The sequence below is a fragment of the Montipora foliosa genome, unplaced genomic scaffold (assembly GCF_036669935.1).
Source record: "Montipora foliosa isolate CH-2021 unplaced genomic scaffold, ASM3666993v2 scaffold_453, whole genome shotgun sequence".
Classification (NCBI taxonomy): domain Eukaryota; kingdom Metazoa; phylum Cnidaria; class Anthozoa; order Scleractinia; family Acroporidae; genus Montipora; species Montipora foliosa.
Genome location: NW_027179760.1, coordinates 75,710 through 92,500, shown reverse-complemented (window position 1 = coordinate 92,500; position 16,791 = coordinate 75,710). Strand labels below are relative to the sequence as shown.

The 16,791-nt window shown below is 38.4% G+C and overlaps 1 non-coding gene across 1 annotated transcript; it reads right to left on the bottom strand.

The window, feature by feature from the left end:
- Positions 1–12,428: 12,428 nt before the first annotated feature.
- Positions 12,429–12,501, bottom strand: Trnaa-ggc (transfer RNA alanine (anticodon GGC)). The gene has a single exon. It is a non-coding gene; the product is annotated as a tRNA-Ala (tRNA).
- Positions 12,502–16,791: the final 4,290 nt, after the last annotated feature.

Below are 16,791 nucleotides of genomic sequence, written 5' to 3'. Positions count from 1 at the left end.
CTAATTACTCTAATGGCTAGATAGCCTCCCACGCAGGCTCTGTTAGGGATTCAGCACGCGTTCCTCCACCAGCAGCGTCTGCTGAAACGGGCCACACATTCTTTTGCCTTTGTTAAGAAACTGTCATCTGGGAATCACGTGCGGGTTACTTATGAACCAATCAGTGCTTTGTAGATCTCCCCTGGAAGCGTCAATGCGTCAACTTTTTCTTCCTCAGAAACATCAATTTTGTTTCCTCGGTGGGTTATGCATTTGCAGTCTCGCGAGTCAAAATGTGAGTGCTTTGTAAGGGTGTGGTGTCATTTCTTCTACTAGTAAAATTGAAGGCGCGATGGAAATATATAAATACGAATACAAATATCAAAGTACTGCGGGTGTATTTAAACTGCACGAGAACCATTACCTTCAAGCGCAATGAACACCACCAGGATAGTAGCGAAAAGAAAGCTTGAAAAAATCCATTACGTTTAAGCTTGAAATTTTAAGGCTGTTTTCGGCGATGATCGTCTCAAACAATTGATTGAATGTTTTTGTGTTGCGAACCGATGATATGATATGATATGATATGATATTTTATTATTTATGCACGGTAAAATCATCAGCTAAGATTACAAACAATGCTAAAATCTAAATTACAAAAAGGAAAATTTTAAAATGATTACAATAAAATACAATTAAACTATATTAATTCTAAAGCTGCTTTCCATGAATGCCGTACTTTATACTAAAATATGTCTTTAATCAGATTTTTGAAAAGCCCAAGAGACTCTGCTTGTCTCGCTTTGAGGGGTAAGCTATTCCAGACAGTAGCACCTCTATAGCTGAAGCTGTTTCTATAATAATTTGTCCGCGGAAACGGAACATTAAGCTTTCTTTCAGAGTCTCTTAAACTATAAACAGATTCGCGGTTTGTAAATTTAGAACATAGGTATTCCGGTGCTAGCCCCTGAAGACACTTATAGACCATTGTGGCCAGCGCAATTTGTTGCTGGCTAACTAGATTTTTCCAGCCTAAAATTTTGAATAGCTCGCTAGCATTTGCATCAAAATTAGAGAAGGTCAAAACTCTGGCTGCTCTATTTTGCAGTTTTTGTAATTTGTCATGTAACGTGATACCACAGTTTCCCCAGACGACATTGCAGTAGTCAAAGTGCGGTTGAAGTAAAGCGTGATAAATAGAGCGCAATGTCGTCTGAGGAACGAGATGCCTTACACGTTTGAGGGCTCCAATTCCAGAAGCTACTTTCTTTGTCAGTTTATCGACATGGCTACTCCAGTTAAGATTATTATCAATAAGCACGCCCAGGGATTTAGCAACACAAACTTGAGTGATAGGAGCACCATTGATCTCGGGAATTGGAGGATTTGTGAGAGCATACAACCTCTGCCTTGATCCAATCAGCATAAATTCGGTTTTTGTCATGTTCAGGGTAAGTTTGTTTGCTATCAACCATTTTTTAACATTTTCTAGATCATGGTTAAGACTTGATTCTATGTCGCCTGTATTGTCACCCGCATATGTTAGGTGGGTGTTATCTGCGTACATCCATGGCACACAATTCGTTAGACAATTTAGCAGATCATTGATATATAGCAAAAACAACAATGGACCCAAAATAGTCCCTTGAGGGACGCCGCAACTTAGTGAGCAAGTTTTAGAAAGTGATCCATTAATGGAACACTTTTGAGTGCGGTTGTCCAAATAGGACTTAAACCAGTTGTAAGAAATGCCATGTATGCCGTAATTATTTAATTTAGATAAAAGGATCTCGTGATTAACCGTATCAAAAGCTTTTTTTAGGTCTAGGAAAACAACAGCGTTTATTTTTCCTCGGTCAATGTTGTAAGCCCAAGTATCCGTAGCCCCAAGTAGAGCCGTAACGGTGGAATGAATAGAGCGAAAACCAGATTGGCATTTACATATTACGTTATGCTTTGTTAGGTACGCATATAATTGGTTATAAACTATTCTTTCAAACACTTTGGCTATAACCGGGATAACGGAAATTGGGCGGTAATTGTTTAGGACATCACGTTCCCCTTGTTTGAATAGTGGAGTGACCCGTGCACACTTCCAGTCATCTGGGAACACACCTACATTTAATGACTGATTGAAAATATAGCACAGCGGTTTGCAAATAAGATCCGCGCATTCACGAATAAGTCGAGAAGAAATTTTGTCAAGGCCGACTGCCTTTGATTTTTTCAGTTTATTCAGCAGTGAAAATACTTCATTTGTGGAGGTTGGGCGGAACTGAAACTCCTTATCCGTGCTAGTGAGATAATTCAGATAGCTGTTGCCATATGAAGAAGGAATATCACTAGCAAGTTTCGGGCCAATGGTAGCAAAATAACGGTTAAATTCGTGCGCTATTTCTGCTGGAGCTGTTGCTCATCTACATTCAGTTGTTTCACAGACGTTTCCACGAAATTTCGGGAAGACAGCTCATTGATGATCCGCCAGGTTTTGCGGGAATCACCCTTATGCTCGTTTAGCGTATTTTGATAATAAACTTGCTTCGCTAGCCTAGCTAGTCGCACTATTGACTTTGTTCCGCTGTCTTTTAAAGTGAACCCAATCATTAGGATTTTTTGATCTAATTGCTCTGAGTTTCAAAATATCTCGATCGTGCATCTGTTTTTTAAGCTCAGAAGTAATCCATGGGGAACCCCGCGCGCGAACACGAGTGGTTCTCAATGGAGCGTGCTTGTTAACAATAGCCAAAAAGGATTCCTTCCATTCATTCCACATATCATTTGGATTGGAAGAATTGTTTATGTGATCCCAATCTTGAGATGCAACATCGCTACGAAATTTATCACGGTTAAAATTTCGAAAATTCCTATAGGTTATATTAGTGTGACCCTTACTCTGTCCATTAATGGCTAATTTTCGATAGACATAGACCATGCTGTGATCGCTAATGCCAATATGACGCATACCTGAGCATAACACCTTGTCAGGACAGTTAGTAAAAATTAAATCAATCAATGTTGCAGAAGTTTCGGTTATTCTTGTTGGTTCTGTTATGAGTTGTTGAAGACCATAAACATCCGTGATAGTTAATAATTTGCGTGTATCGCTATCAAACTGGGATGCGGCCATATTGCAATTTAGATCCCCTAAAAGGTAGAATTCAGTTTTAAGGGAATCCAGTTTCCCAATCAACTATTCAAAAGGTGAAAATATACTAACAAGCGAATTAGGTGGTCTATACCACGTAGCAACAATAAATGATTTAAAACGAGGTTTGCATATTTCAATACAAGCCTTTTGCTTCACTACCAGAGCCATGTCGACATGCGATATAAACGAGGACTTTTGAAAACCTTGCTTGGCCGTGCATATCGCTTATCATCATGTTGGTCTTATTTTTCTGAAGAATGTGACTGTTTGAGGGCAGTGGTCTCCCCGCTGATATATCCACAATACCTTATCAACTCTACAGTCAGGTCGTTTGTTGCATCTAAAGTTGAAGACCCGCAACCAATACCTGCCCCAAAAGAAAACCCGACGGTCCGAATAGTCCTGCCCTTCAAAGACCAGGATTCGGCAGACTGAAACAGCCTGAAGACCCAAACAGTCATTCAACCGGTTTTTGTCAGCAATAAAATCCATCGAGAGATAAAAGTGCATAAGAAAAACCGCCTATTGTTAACCAAAAATGTGTAATTTATAAATTTCAATGTGACTTGTGCGATGCAAGTTATGAGTAGGCTTTACTCTCAGGCACTTGTACCAATGCGCGGCTGAACACACGAAAAAGGCCTCTTCTATTGGCAAACATTTAATTAACGAACACTCTATTATACCGAAAGACCTTGACAGACATTTTTCTGTTCTGAAGAAGTGCATGAATAAGTTCGATTGTTTAGTGCACGAAATGCTGCTAATTAGGGGAATTTACACCATCTCTCAATGTTCAGTCGGTCTATTCAAGCAAAACTATTTGCGTGATCTTGCATATTTATTTTGAAGTTTGTTAATTTTTGAGCGAAAAATTTTCTGACAGTTTATTCTGTTGCATTTGAACTTGAAAATGGTGTCACGATGTTACCGAAACGTTCTTTTCCATCGCTAAGTTTTACTTGTCTATGTTTTACTAAATCGTTGCTTATAAAGAATTTGAGGGTGAATGTAAAATTTTTTTTTTGGTTGAACCCATTTCTTTTTGCTATTAGTGCTCGCCTCGTTGGCAGTTTATTATCTCATATCCAGCGTGTGCCCACCAACGATATTTGACTACTGCTGATTTCGTCATTTGCCACACAAACAGTTTACGCTGGTGACGAGAATCGAAATAGTTTCTAGTTCTGTGTTTCATTCATTCAAGACTTCTATTTTAGTTTGGTACTGTTATTTATACAGTTGCCACTTAATGAAAGGTTCAATGCTGGGTTGCCTTCAATAACTGCTTTGTCAGGGAGGGACTACTTACTTTCAACTTTCAACTTGAAACTTGAAACTTGAAACTTGAAACTTAATGGATCACGTTTGTTGTATCAGAAGCAATTTGCGGAATCTTGCACTATGTAGTTCTCGCTAATCTCAAGTTTGAGGAACAGTTGAATGACCGTGATCTGTTTTTTTTTATTACCTTAAGCGGTCTTTATATTGTGGCTATCCATTTTACTTCAAAAAATAGACAGGGATCAATTACGAACTGTTACGAAGGCGGTATATATAATTAAAGGTGCCTACAAGAATCGATTAAATCATCAATTTATTGCTTGGTAGTCGACATTATATTATTCAATCATTGAAAAACTTCTCTCTGGCTTTTGTTCTTTTGTCTCGATTTTAGATCCACGCATCACATGTACATTCTAGCAATGACACTTATTGAGTGTTTGCTAAGTTTTTTCTGATTGCTTATACAACCCCGGTCTCATCAATTGCATTTTAATTAGGCATCTTTTCATTTAAAGCACTATGTAGCCTTCGAGCCATTTGACAGTCTACGTAAATGCAAATTAGGTGATTTTTCCATTTGTTGATATTTTGTGTTTATACAGTCCATTGAAAAGTGTGAGCCCGTCCCATTCTCCTTATCAACTCATATTCAAATATAACATATCTTTTCTATAGTGCTTTTTTCGGCAATCTCAACTTGACAGTATTATGAATAAAAGGGTGCAATATGGAACCCACGGGGGACTCCAGAATATTCAGCTATTGCAAAATAGTTTAATCTATGCCGCCTTTACATTCGAAGCAACACAATTAACGACCAATTAATATGAGAAGACTTATCTTTTGCCATGTCTCAGCTTGAGTCCTTCAAAAAGCTATGGGGAAAACACTCTCTAAAATAAAGTTTGTTTGAATCTTTTTGTGGTAGTGCACTGTAAGTGTAAGTGCACTACACACTATGTCATCGGGTTGTATGAGTATGTAAGGTGACAATAGGCCCGCAACGCGTGCATTACTCACGAACATAAACAGGTCTGTTGAAAGCGTGCTTGAGTTTCAACAAAATGAGATCCAAAATTAGCAAGAATTTGTGACGCTGATGAATAATAAAGCAGCTGCTATTTCCAAAACGATGGAATTACCTGGTGATAAATAACCCAATCTAAGAGAGTACATTTTGGACTTTGCCGAAACAATGGTCAACCTCAAGAGATGGGCTATTGTGATCTTTGTGCTGAATTCGCACATTTCTTGTCAATCTTTAAAACACTGAAAAGAGAAAAAACCAAACTAACAAAACAAAAACCCATGACCTTTCTTCGCCCGATTTTTTTCCTCGCCCGTTTAGACTTTTTCCCCCTCACACTAACTGCCCCTGGGCCTCTGAGAATGAACAAAAACCTGGTGGCCTGCCATCATTTTGACACAGATGTATCCTTTGTTTCGCGAGTAAACGTGAAAGGTAACATGAAAACGGCGCCAGCTGAATTCGATGTCACTTTCGATTTTGCGATTTACTTGAGCAGCCAAAAGTACGATAGAAAAATTGAACGTAGCAAAATCTCCCAAAATGTTTTTTGCCGATAGTAATTTTGTATATTCGTGGTTCAAGATGTATGTTGTTTTAACGTCGCAAGTGTTGTTGCTGATGGCAAAAATTATATTTCATTCTCGATCGACACTTGCTGAAAACTTGCTTCTGCTCTTCCTAAAAACTGTGTATCAATATTTATTTCCTTTTTTTTTTGTCAATATTTGTTTGTATAAAGCAGGCTAACCAAATCTGTACCTTGCTTAGTTCGCATCTTTGAGTGTTAGAGCAATTGTTTTCCGTGTTTACATAGTCTTCTCGAAATACTCGCTGGGGAGTTGGGAGAATTCTCGCCAGTTACGCATACCCGACACGTACATAACTGTCTCGAATTCTCCCAACTCCCTCTAGTTTTGAGGCTATGTAAACACGATGAAAATCCTCTATTGCTTTAATCTAGATCTTTTAATTCGGATAACCAATATATATACAAATATAAGGAAACACTTAAACTAAACAGCCTACTAAAATGATTAAACATTGCGTGAGTACGTTTCGATGGCTGGAATAATATCGTTTCCTGTGTTTTTTCGACATCTCGTTTCGAAAACAACAAAATAATGTCGGTGAGGACTAATTGAAAATGATTATGTCCACCTGCTTTTTAAAGAAATTGAATCGAAAAACAAAACGATCAGCCTTCTACGTTTGAACGTGCTTAAGAAAATTTAAAGCAGTACCATTAGAAACGAAACTAAGGGCAGTCGGTTTGATTGCGAAAGAAATTAACCTGCGAAAGAAGTTGGTTAATTTCTTTGGTGGTCCTCCTGCGCATCCTTTATATTCCTGTGTGGTCCTGACAGCGACAACGTTGGTACCTCTTCGGGCGATGGATATTGGTCCAATATTTTTGCAATGTCGGTACCAACCTCGCTTTATTGGTCATCAACTGGACTTTTCTTCCGCGGTGGTCTAGAATTAGAATTCCACGTGGCTTTGTAGTTGCTAGTTTGTGGCCGCCATTTGATTAAGGTGCCTTTAACGCTAAAATTGATTTAATTTGAATATTTATATTCTACACACTCCCTGGCGAGCGCCAATCCTAAAAAAAGCCATGTGTTTGTTCCAGACTGTTTTTACTCTCCTAATAGCATTCATTTAAGAGCTAGTTTGACGTGGTCAAACAACAGAATTCGTGGATCTCATTTTCCTGGCACAAGTTTACGAAACACCTGCAGCACCGCATGTCTTACCTCACGTACTCTCCAACAATACAAAAATGGATTTAAAGCCGAGTTCATGAAGACATCCGTGAAAGCAAGAGACCTTCCAAGAATACCGTCTCTTATTCACGGGCTAAATAACTTATGTAAACAAGGAGATAAGGAAAGTAACGAATTAAGAGCACAATGAAAAATATAAAGGCACCATGAAGGCAGATTTTCTAAGGCTGGCCATTATTGCGGTGGTATCTGCTCTCTGAAACGCTCGAACCTGAATTTGAATTTGTATTCGATGACGGATACAATTTTGAAAATGGTCACGTGTCATATGATGGAGATACAGAACCCGATGAATATCCCAGAGGCAATTAAAGCTAATAGCATTCTTTCCTCCCAAAATTGGGTGGTTCCTGCCAATATGGGAACCGCAATAGTACAAGTAACTGTCCAGACAGTAACGATGCAGGGATACTACAGCGGCTTCATCTAGGCTTCAGAATGGCAATGAGTCTGTCAAGACTGATTCCTGCAATTATGCATAGGGACACTCGGCAAAGAGAGAACCCTATGGGGTTATATCCCCTTCTAAACGTTAGTTTTAGTTCCTCCGATCGAGTATACAACTCAGTTAAGCTACTTATTACGAACAACTAAATCAGTTGACGCCAGACCACATAGTGAAGTATTGATTCACAATGCGTAACACGTCATACACCTTATTCCAAAATGGCCGACATTTTAGTTGTTCTTTTGTTTCATGGCAAATTGGCCCTCTTGTCCTTGCTTTCAAGAGTAAAATTCAAAAGAATAGCTAACCTTGACGAGGCTAAAAGGTGCATTTTGCAGTCAAACAAAACAATGCTACAATAACGGCCATTTTCGGTGGAATAAGGTGTAAGCTTGCACTTTCCGCAATTAGGACATACCACGAGAATGCAATTAAATATGGCGTAAGATTCTACTTGAAAAAAAAGTGAAACACAAAAAAAAAAAGAAAAAGAAAAGATATTACCATATTTTATTTTAGTGTTTTGCGTTTCGCCTATAAGTTATGGTTTACTGTCTTTGGAATGCAAACAACCAGTTTCAATATTTCTATAGACTTCTTGAGGGTTTTGGTATCTAGATACGCCGTTATTTTTTTGCGTCTACCGAAGTGATATGTGCAATATCAAATTTCTCCCATATTGTCAATGTAATGGACAGCTGAGGCTGGTATCTGGTCGAAGGCTGATATCCAGTTCGATGGGACTTGTAACGAGTTGTACGTTGTAATGAGTAATCTGGCTGTATGCGACGAAAACCGCATTATTTAAACGATTAGAGGTGGCAAGATTGACGCAAGTTAACTTTAGGGAGTTGTCTTTGGAAATTCGTAGAATAATCTTTAAGCAAAAGTCAAGCCGTAGTTTTGCAGATGCTGTCCTGAAATGAATATTCAAATTAAATCTATTTGTCATTCAATTCAATTCAATTTAATCAACTTTATTTAAAACACGGTAAATGGTACAGCAAGCTGGTTTTCAGACATGCCGTGTAAGAACTAAAACAACAACAACAACAATAATATTTATTGTACCCGAGAGATTTAAATAAAGTAAGTTAAAAAAGCGATTAAATTTAAATATAATAACTAAAAGGGTACCAGCACCCTGAAATAACTATAAAGTTAAAAATGTCAGGGAGCTGGATCAGATTAATTAAATTGAATTTTAACAGCCGAGGTACAATATGGGGAGTACATATACACTAACTATCGTACACACAAATGAACGTAACACTAACACTAACATGGACATAAACGTGACAACTGCAGTGTATAAGGTAATCTTTAAAATACAGCTAGAAAGAATATGTAATTTTTTAAACATAATGTTTCAAAGTCATTAGTAGATTTTGTAAATTGTGATCTGCTAATATATTTAAGATTGTTTTTGATATAAAATGCGACGCCTCCTGCATTGGAATGAGTAGGTTCAGGAATGAAATTATATCCAGCTATGTTGTGATTAAGTAAAGGTTCCTCATCATGTGACATTTTAGTTTCAGAGAGGCCGATCTAAGGGAATTTGTAATTTAGCTCAGATATCATATTTAGAAAATTGTCATGGCGGCTGCTTAAACTTCTTATATTACAATGCAAAGCAGAAAATGCTTTATCATGTGATAAGCACTCAATTATGTCTTTGCTACTATGAAATCCATGAGTGGTGTAATACCCAAAATTATTATCTAAAGGCATATATTTATCAATGTTTACATTTGTAAGGTGTGGAATTTTTGAGTCTGGGGAGGTAATGCTAATAAATGGCAAATTTTTCATCTCAGCAGACCTCTGTGCATAAATTTCATAACTTTCATTATTATTTTCCCCACAGGGAAAATGTACAAGATATAAATGCTAAAAATTACAATAATTACAAGATATAAATGTTAAAACGACTAATAAACTAGGTATAGCTTAACGTTAAAAATTATTAAGTTTCATCAATTTCTCATTCATTGAGTCTATGATTTTTTTTTTAATTATATGGAACACGTACAGCGTAATTCAAAAGTTCACTGAAACTTTTTTTGCCTCTTTCGATGGCATAACTTTTTACGATTTCTCTTTGACGTTGTTTTTTTTTTGCAAGACACCACACCGATGTTTTCAGTCTTTATTTTGAACGAAATAATCTTTGTGTGTATGTGTTTGTGTATGTGTGTTAAGGTTATTGCGTGCTTTTAAAAGTCAATCTGTCTTTCAAAGATTCAGGGCCTTTATACAACACCTTTTCGGAATTAAAATTCTTCGGGTCATAGTAGGCATAGCCACATTATCATAACACAGCCTGATTTTATTTCTTTAGAGGCCAACCATTTGGTTGGGGAAGGGAGGCTCAGCGATTTGAAGGCGTATCCGGAAACAAAAAGTTACGGATTTAAAAATATCTGGATACGTGTGGACGGGAGTTTAAATGATAGTGCTGCGCGTGCAGCCGGATTTTACGACGTCCGGTATGTTTTTCCACTTCATGATTGGGTTGAAGTTGTCTTTAGAGATTTCATTGTCTTTCCAGCGTTGAGTGACATAGTTGCCCAGCCATAGTTATTCGGAGACTTTTTGTTTGTACTTTGTGTCTGTTGCCTCTTTAAGGGTTTGCTGAATGTACTTTGGACTACTGATCTTGAACAAAGTTTCCTTCTCACCCATTGTTACTGAGGTGGATTTGTGCTGTTCGTCGAATGTTACATCTACGTTTAATTGCTGGGCGTAAGTCTTGGCATCTTTTATCACTGATCTACTCTTTTTTGCTTCCTTGACGTCCTGAAAGGTTCTCACTACTTCTATATGGGGATCTTTACTGGTCGTGGTGTAGTGTGCGGTCTTTATCTTCGTAACTTTATACTGTATCTCTATTTCTTTGAAGCCTCTCCCGCCTAAATCTGGTGATAGGTATAAGGTCGGGTTCGACTCAGAGTTGTGCTTGCCTTTGTTCTGGGCTATTACTGCTCGGGTCTTTCTGTCCAGTTCTTGTAGGTCTTCTATCGCCCATTCACTTGACCACATATAATATTGGAGAACTGGGTAAGCAAACGTGTTTGTGGCCTTTACTTTTCTTGGTATGGAGAGTGGGGAGGTCTATATAGCTGCTAGTCTTCTTAAGTACTCTTGACTGGCCTGCTCAAACACCTGTTTGTCTAATTGGTTGACATTCTGTACCTTACCGAGAAATTTGTAATGGTCTCCCTCTCCTAGTACTGGCATTTGGCTACCGCTTGTAAGGGGTAGGTTCTCGGTTTTCTGGAGCTTTCCTTCCTTGATGTGGATCGCGGCGCACTTTCGAATTCCCCAGTCTAGGCCTATATCACCAAACATGCCTTCAAGTCTATTTGTCAAAGTAGTTGCCTTGGCTGAACTTTTGTGATAAGTCTTCAAGTCGTCCACGAAAAGGCAATGCGTTATCTTTGTGTTCTTTGCATGTGAAAGGCTGTACCCTTCTGTTCCTCTGACGTACCAAGCGATTGGGTTGAGGCAGAGAGTAAAAAGCTTAACACAGAATGCGTCACCTTGGAGTATACCTCGCTTTATTATAAGGGGACCAATTTCCTGGTTACCTGCACTTGTTCTTACGTGTAGAGTGATCGTCCAGCTCCTCATCACATTCTCTACAAAGTCTACTATCTTTTCATTGATCTTATGCATTTTCAGGACTTCTATAAGCCAAACATGTGAGACGCTGTCAAAGGCCTTTTTTACGTCAATCCAGGTGCAAGATAAGTTCTTGTTGTTCTTCGTAGCATACTCCAATATTGCCTTGTCAATCAGCAGGTTATCAATGCACCCCATAGATCCAGGCATTCCTCCTCTTTGGTCCAGTTGCATATACTTGTGAACTGATTCATGGTGTTGTAACTCTGAGTTGACGATCGACGTAATCAATTTGTACATTGTATTTAGGCATGTTATCGGTCGGTGGTAAGCTGCTCCTGGGTTGTCTGTCTTGGGTATTAAGACTGTTCTTCCCTCCGCCAACCATCTTGGGATATGTATTCCATTATTATTATTATTATTATTATTATTATTATTATTATTATTATTATTATTATTATTATTATTATTATTCACGTTGATTGGGCGCTTGGGCCATAAGTCAACGGGAAAAAACGCCGTCCGTAACTTGCAGTACGGACCTCGAACTCGGTTAGGAAACGTATGGAAATCCTCCCTAAACAGGCCCCTGCAGTTCTTAAAAGACCGGATAACCTTATCCATTGGATAAAACACTTTATCTCCCACTTAGTAGGTACGCTGTGATTGGTCAATTTAAAAGTATATCTGACAGTTTCAGTTTGTGCAAAGACTTGATTATTTGCTCACTAAACCGTGAATATGCACATTCTAAGCACATATAAGTAAAGGCTACACAGTTGCTCCAAGTCGCTCTCTCGAAAATCCGCTTCGATTGGGAAATTAAAGCGTGTGAAGCGAGCTTGAAGTGAGGTCAGCGCAGCGCAACGACCGAACGAACGTGCGACGAAGTCGAAATTAACCCAACCAGTCGTCACTTAGCGGGAAAAACATTAAAAGACTTTTGAGAGTCCTAGTCAAGCTTAGCCAACCATTAGCATTGACAATAAAGTTGACCGTTACTTGTGAAAATACATTGATGAAATGGATCATATATGGACTGCGGATAGGAAATCAAGTGAAGCTATGATCTTCTCAGTTATGAACGCAAGTTTTGCAATTGCGTAGAGAAGCCTGAAAAATTCAGGACTTCAACGGGGTTTGAACCCGTGACCTCGCAATGCCGGTGCAGTGCTCTAACCAACTGAGCTATGAAGCCACTGACGTTGGGAGCTTGTCATTTATGAGTTCTTATTTTCCCGTGAGGAATGAATCAATGACGAAATGATATATGAAATGAAATGGCTTCATAGCTCAGTTGGTTAGAGCATCGCACGGCCGGTATCGCGAGGTCACGGGTTCAAACCTCGTTGAAGTCCTGAATTTTTCAGGCTTCTCTGCGCAATTGCAAAAATTGCGTACAAAACTGCGAAGATCATAGCTTCACTTGAAAATACATTGTTCGTGGTTAGTCCTAAGAAGCGAACAGGACTTTGGGAGTGATGCCCAACGAATTTGTCAAGCAGAAAGGTCTCCGACGAGTCCCTTGGTGAAGCGATTAAACGAGCTTCGTAAGACTAACCACGAACAATTTATTTTCACAACGTTTAGCATGGCCTGCATTTAATGCTCTAGATAGTGGCTTATCCACTGTATAATGCCCTTGATCAACTAAAGCCTGATTTTATTACGTGGGTTTAAATGTAAAACACGTTTTACTAACGTGATTCATTGATTGATTGACAGCTGTCATACGTAATAAATATGATAAGTAGATTGTACATTGAACAAAAACAGATTGGTAGCTTCTGGTCGTTGCTGTGTGGTTAATTGCGTTGGATGGAGGAGAGCGAAATTGTTGGGTGTTCTGTGACTAGAGTGTCGGTATACGTGAGGCATCCGAACACAAGCGTGTTCAATTTGGTTGCCGTGTTAAATGACCCTTACTGTACTTGTATTGTCGTGGACTTGATTTTTTCGTCCAAGCAATAACTTTATGCAATTCCTTTCATCGTCTTTCCTCTAACAATCGAGTGTGTAGGATCGTCTAGAAGAAAAAACTGCCTGAAAATACAACGATTTCGTAACGTCTTCTTAATAAAGAAGCTGTTTCCGATCACTGGGCAAATTGTTACTTTTCTTGCAATTTCCTTGCTAGAAAAGTTCTTTGTTTTGGGGCAAGTTGATCGATGAATGTTAGTCCGGCTAAAGTTTTTTCAAATGTCTCCTTTTCGACAATTATAGACGTCATAGGAACACAGTCCATTGGCTGATGCCACAAACCCGTTGCGACGCAATTTACATGACACAATGTTGAGCTCCGACTAGGTTGAAAAATTCAACTCTGGCGGGGCGCGTGACGGAGTAGAACTGGATTCTTCTTTCTGAAATGGTTTTCTATAAATTATCTCGATAGTCCCGAAAGCCATTCGGGTCCGAAGAGCCATTTACGGAATTGCCATCCGCCTTTTTTGATGAGGTGGTCTTTCAACATATTTTTAAGATAACAAAACGCAAAATGATTGTGCCGTTTGGGGACTTAAAATCTCTTAGTTCGTAAGATATTTCGGAATGTTTCACACCCGGAAAAGGCCTGCTTTCTGAACAATAACTTATACAAATGGATAATAATGAAAGGCAACATCCACTCTAACAAATAACTAACGTTGAATCAGGGAAAGCACTATTTACAGTAAAGGTTGTTTGAAATTTTTTCAAAGAAAGCGCTCGTATCTGAAAAGAACCGGTGATTTTTGTTTTTAAATTTCGACGTGTCACGATTGCCTATTGTTATCATTCAAAAACTCCTTGTGCCAGAACATTAGGGCAAGCTGTTGCATTATCCATAATTTTTTAACAATCTCAAAATAGTTTGAACGTTTGAAATAAGCACGTAGTATAAGAATAGAAGTAGAATAGGAATGTAGAATAAATAGATAATCAAATGTATCCAGCAATGAATATCTTAACGTCAAGTGGACGTTGCCGATACGTGATTCTGTGTTGTTCAAATCCGTGTTCCTTTGACAGTTAGTGGAGTCATGACAATTCACTAGTCTTGAGTTGTCATCCCACTCACGCTTCCCTCCTTATTCCATACTTTAAGACAACTTTCCAAATCGTTAGCGGATAAATTAAGTGTATTTTTACGTACGAATGACCATGGATTTCGATCGGCTTTTGTGGTAGTGCACTGTAAGTGCACTACCATAAACACTTAAAAGAAAAAACATATTAAACTTACAAAAACAATAATCCGGTGTCTTGCCATCATTTTGACACAGATGTATCTTTTGTTTCGCGAGTAAACATGCAAGGTAATATGATCACGGCGTCCGCTGAATTCGATGTGACTTTCGATTTTGCGATTTACTTGTGCAGCCAAAAGTACAATAGAAAAAAATTAACGTAGCAAAAATTCCCGATTTTTTTTTCGCTGATGGTAGCTTTTTATATTCGCGATTCAAAGTTTATTTTGTTTTCATGTCGCAAATTTTGTTGCTGATGGCAAATATTTCATTCTCGATTGACACTTCCTAAAAACTTCTTTCTGTTCTTCCTTAAAACTGTATATCAATATTTACTTACTTTTGCATCAATGCTTGTTTTCCTTGCTTAGTTTGCATTTTTGAGTGTTAAACTATGATTATTTCAACCTACTTGTTAAAGAAATTGCATGATCGAAAAACAAGAAGATGAGCCTTGCGCGTTTGAAGATGCTTAAGAGTAGTTAAACACGCCCAGTAGAAACGAAATGAGGGGCAGTCGGTTTGATTGCGAAAGAAATTGGTCAAGGTCTTTGGTGGTCCTCCTGCGTGTCTTTTGTATCCCTGTATGGTCCCGACAGGGACAACCTTCATTCCCCTTCGATCGGGGGAAGGATATTATCCCGCTTTAGTCATCAACTGGAGTTGTCTTCCTAAGTCCACAATTGAATTCCACGTGACTTTGTAGTAATTAGTTTGTTGCCTCCATTTGATTAAGCTGTTTTTAACCCTGTTGAGTTAATTTGAATTTTTGTGTATTCCACACTCCCTGCATGACAAGCGCCAATCCTAAAAACCGCTATGTGTTTGTCCCAGACTGTTTTTACTCTCGTACTAGCTTTCATTTAAGAGTTCATAAGTTATAAATGTTTACGTCCGCGGGTTCTAAACCCTTTTGTTACATATATAGTCACTATATAAGTGAGACGATTTACATAAGGGGTTTTATTATTATTTTTTTTTGGTGTTATTTTTATATATGGGCCTGTGTTCAGCTGCTACGAACGATCCGGAAAATATTTCGATTGGAGATTGCTAGAATGTACATGTGATACGTGAATGTAAAATCATCGACACAAGTGAATAAAAGCCAGACAGAAGTTTTTCAGTGATAGAATTAATCAAATGACGGCAACTGAGCATTCATTGAGGCTTTAAACGATTCTTGGAGACACCTTTAATTATTTATACCGCTTTTGTAATTGATCCTTGTCCATTTTTTAAGTAAAATGGATTGCAACATGTACACGGTTTCATGGCACAGATCACAGATCACGGACATGCAACTTGTCTTCAAACTTGCTATTAACGAGAACTATAGAGTGCAAGATTCTGCAAATTGCTTCTGATACAACAAACGTGATCCATTGTATTTCAAGTTTCAAGTTGAAAGTAAGGGCACCAAGAGCTTACTACGCATGCTCACGTGTTCGTGCATTCAAAATGGCGGCAAAAACAGGCGAAAAAAATGCCGCAATAATGCCGACGTTAGAGTCGTTTCCACGTCCAAGAACGGGATGTGGAGAAGGAAGATCAAAAAGAATGTTTTTTTTTTTACCGAGTATTTTACTTGCGCAATCCTCCATGTCTTAAGCCGGCTGGGAAAGCCGCTGCCACAATAACGCGGAGATCTAAAAGTAGTCGACAACTAAAACAAAAGTTTTCACACACTAGAAAAACGTCGACAACTACGCTTTCTAGTTGTCGATAACTTTTAGTTGTCGATCACTAATAGTTGTCTACAACTAAATCCCTAGTCTGTGGAGGGACTAACAATACTCAAACTGAAATAGAAGAGTTACTTTAATGAAACACAGACTAGAGACTATTTCGGTTTCTCGTATCCAGCTTAAACTATTTGTGTGACAACTGACGAAACCAGCAATAATCAAATATCGTTGGTGGGCACATAATGGATATGGAATGATAAACTTCCAACGAGGTGTGCACTAATAGCAAAGAAAAGCTTCGGATCATTTCACATTCAACAAGCTCTACGCATGGCGTAATGGTTTCATGAAATTTTATTGACTTCAAAACGTTTGGATACTTGTAAATTTCGCTTCCTGGCATAAATTATACAAGATATGAACTGACATACGAGATTAAGGTCGCTTTCCATTTTACAGAACTGACTGGCCAGACCTTGCATTTGGAAGGACTAATTCTATTCCAACCCCTGAAATTAACACACTTCGAGGACTGATAATGATATATACCCCTCCAGAAGAATGCAAGGAATT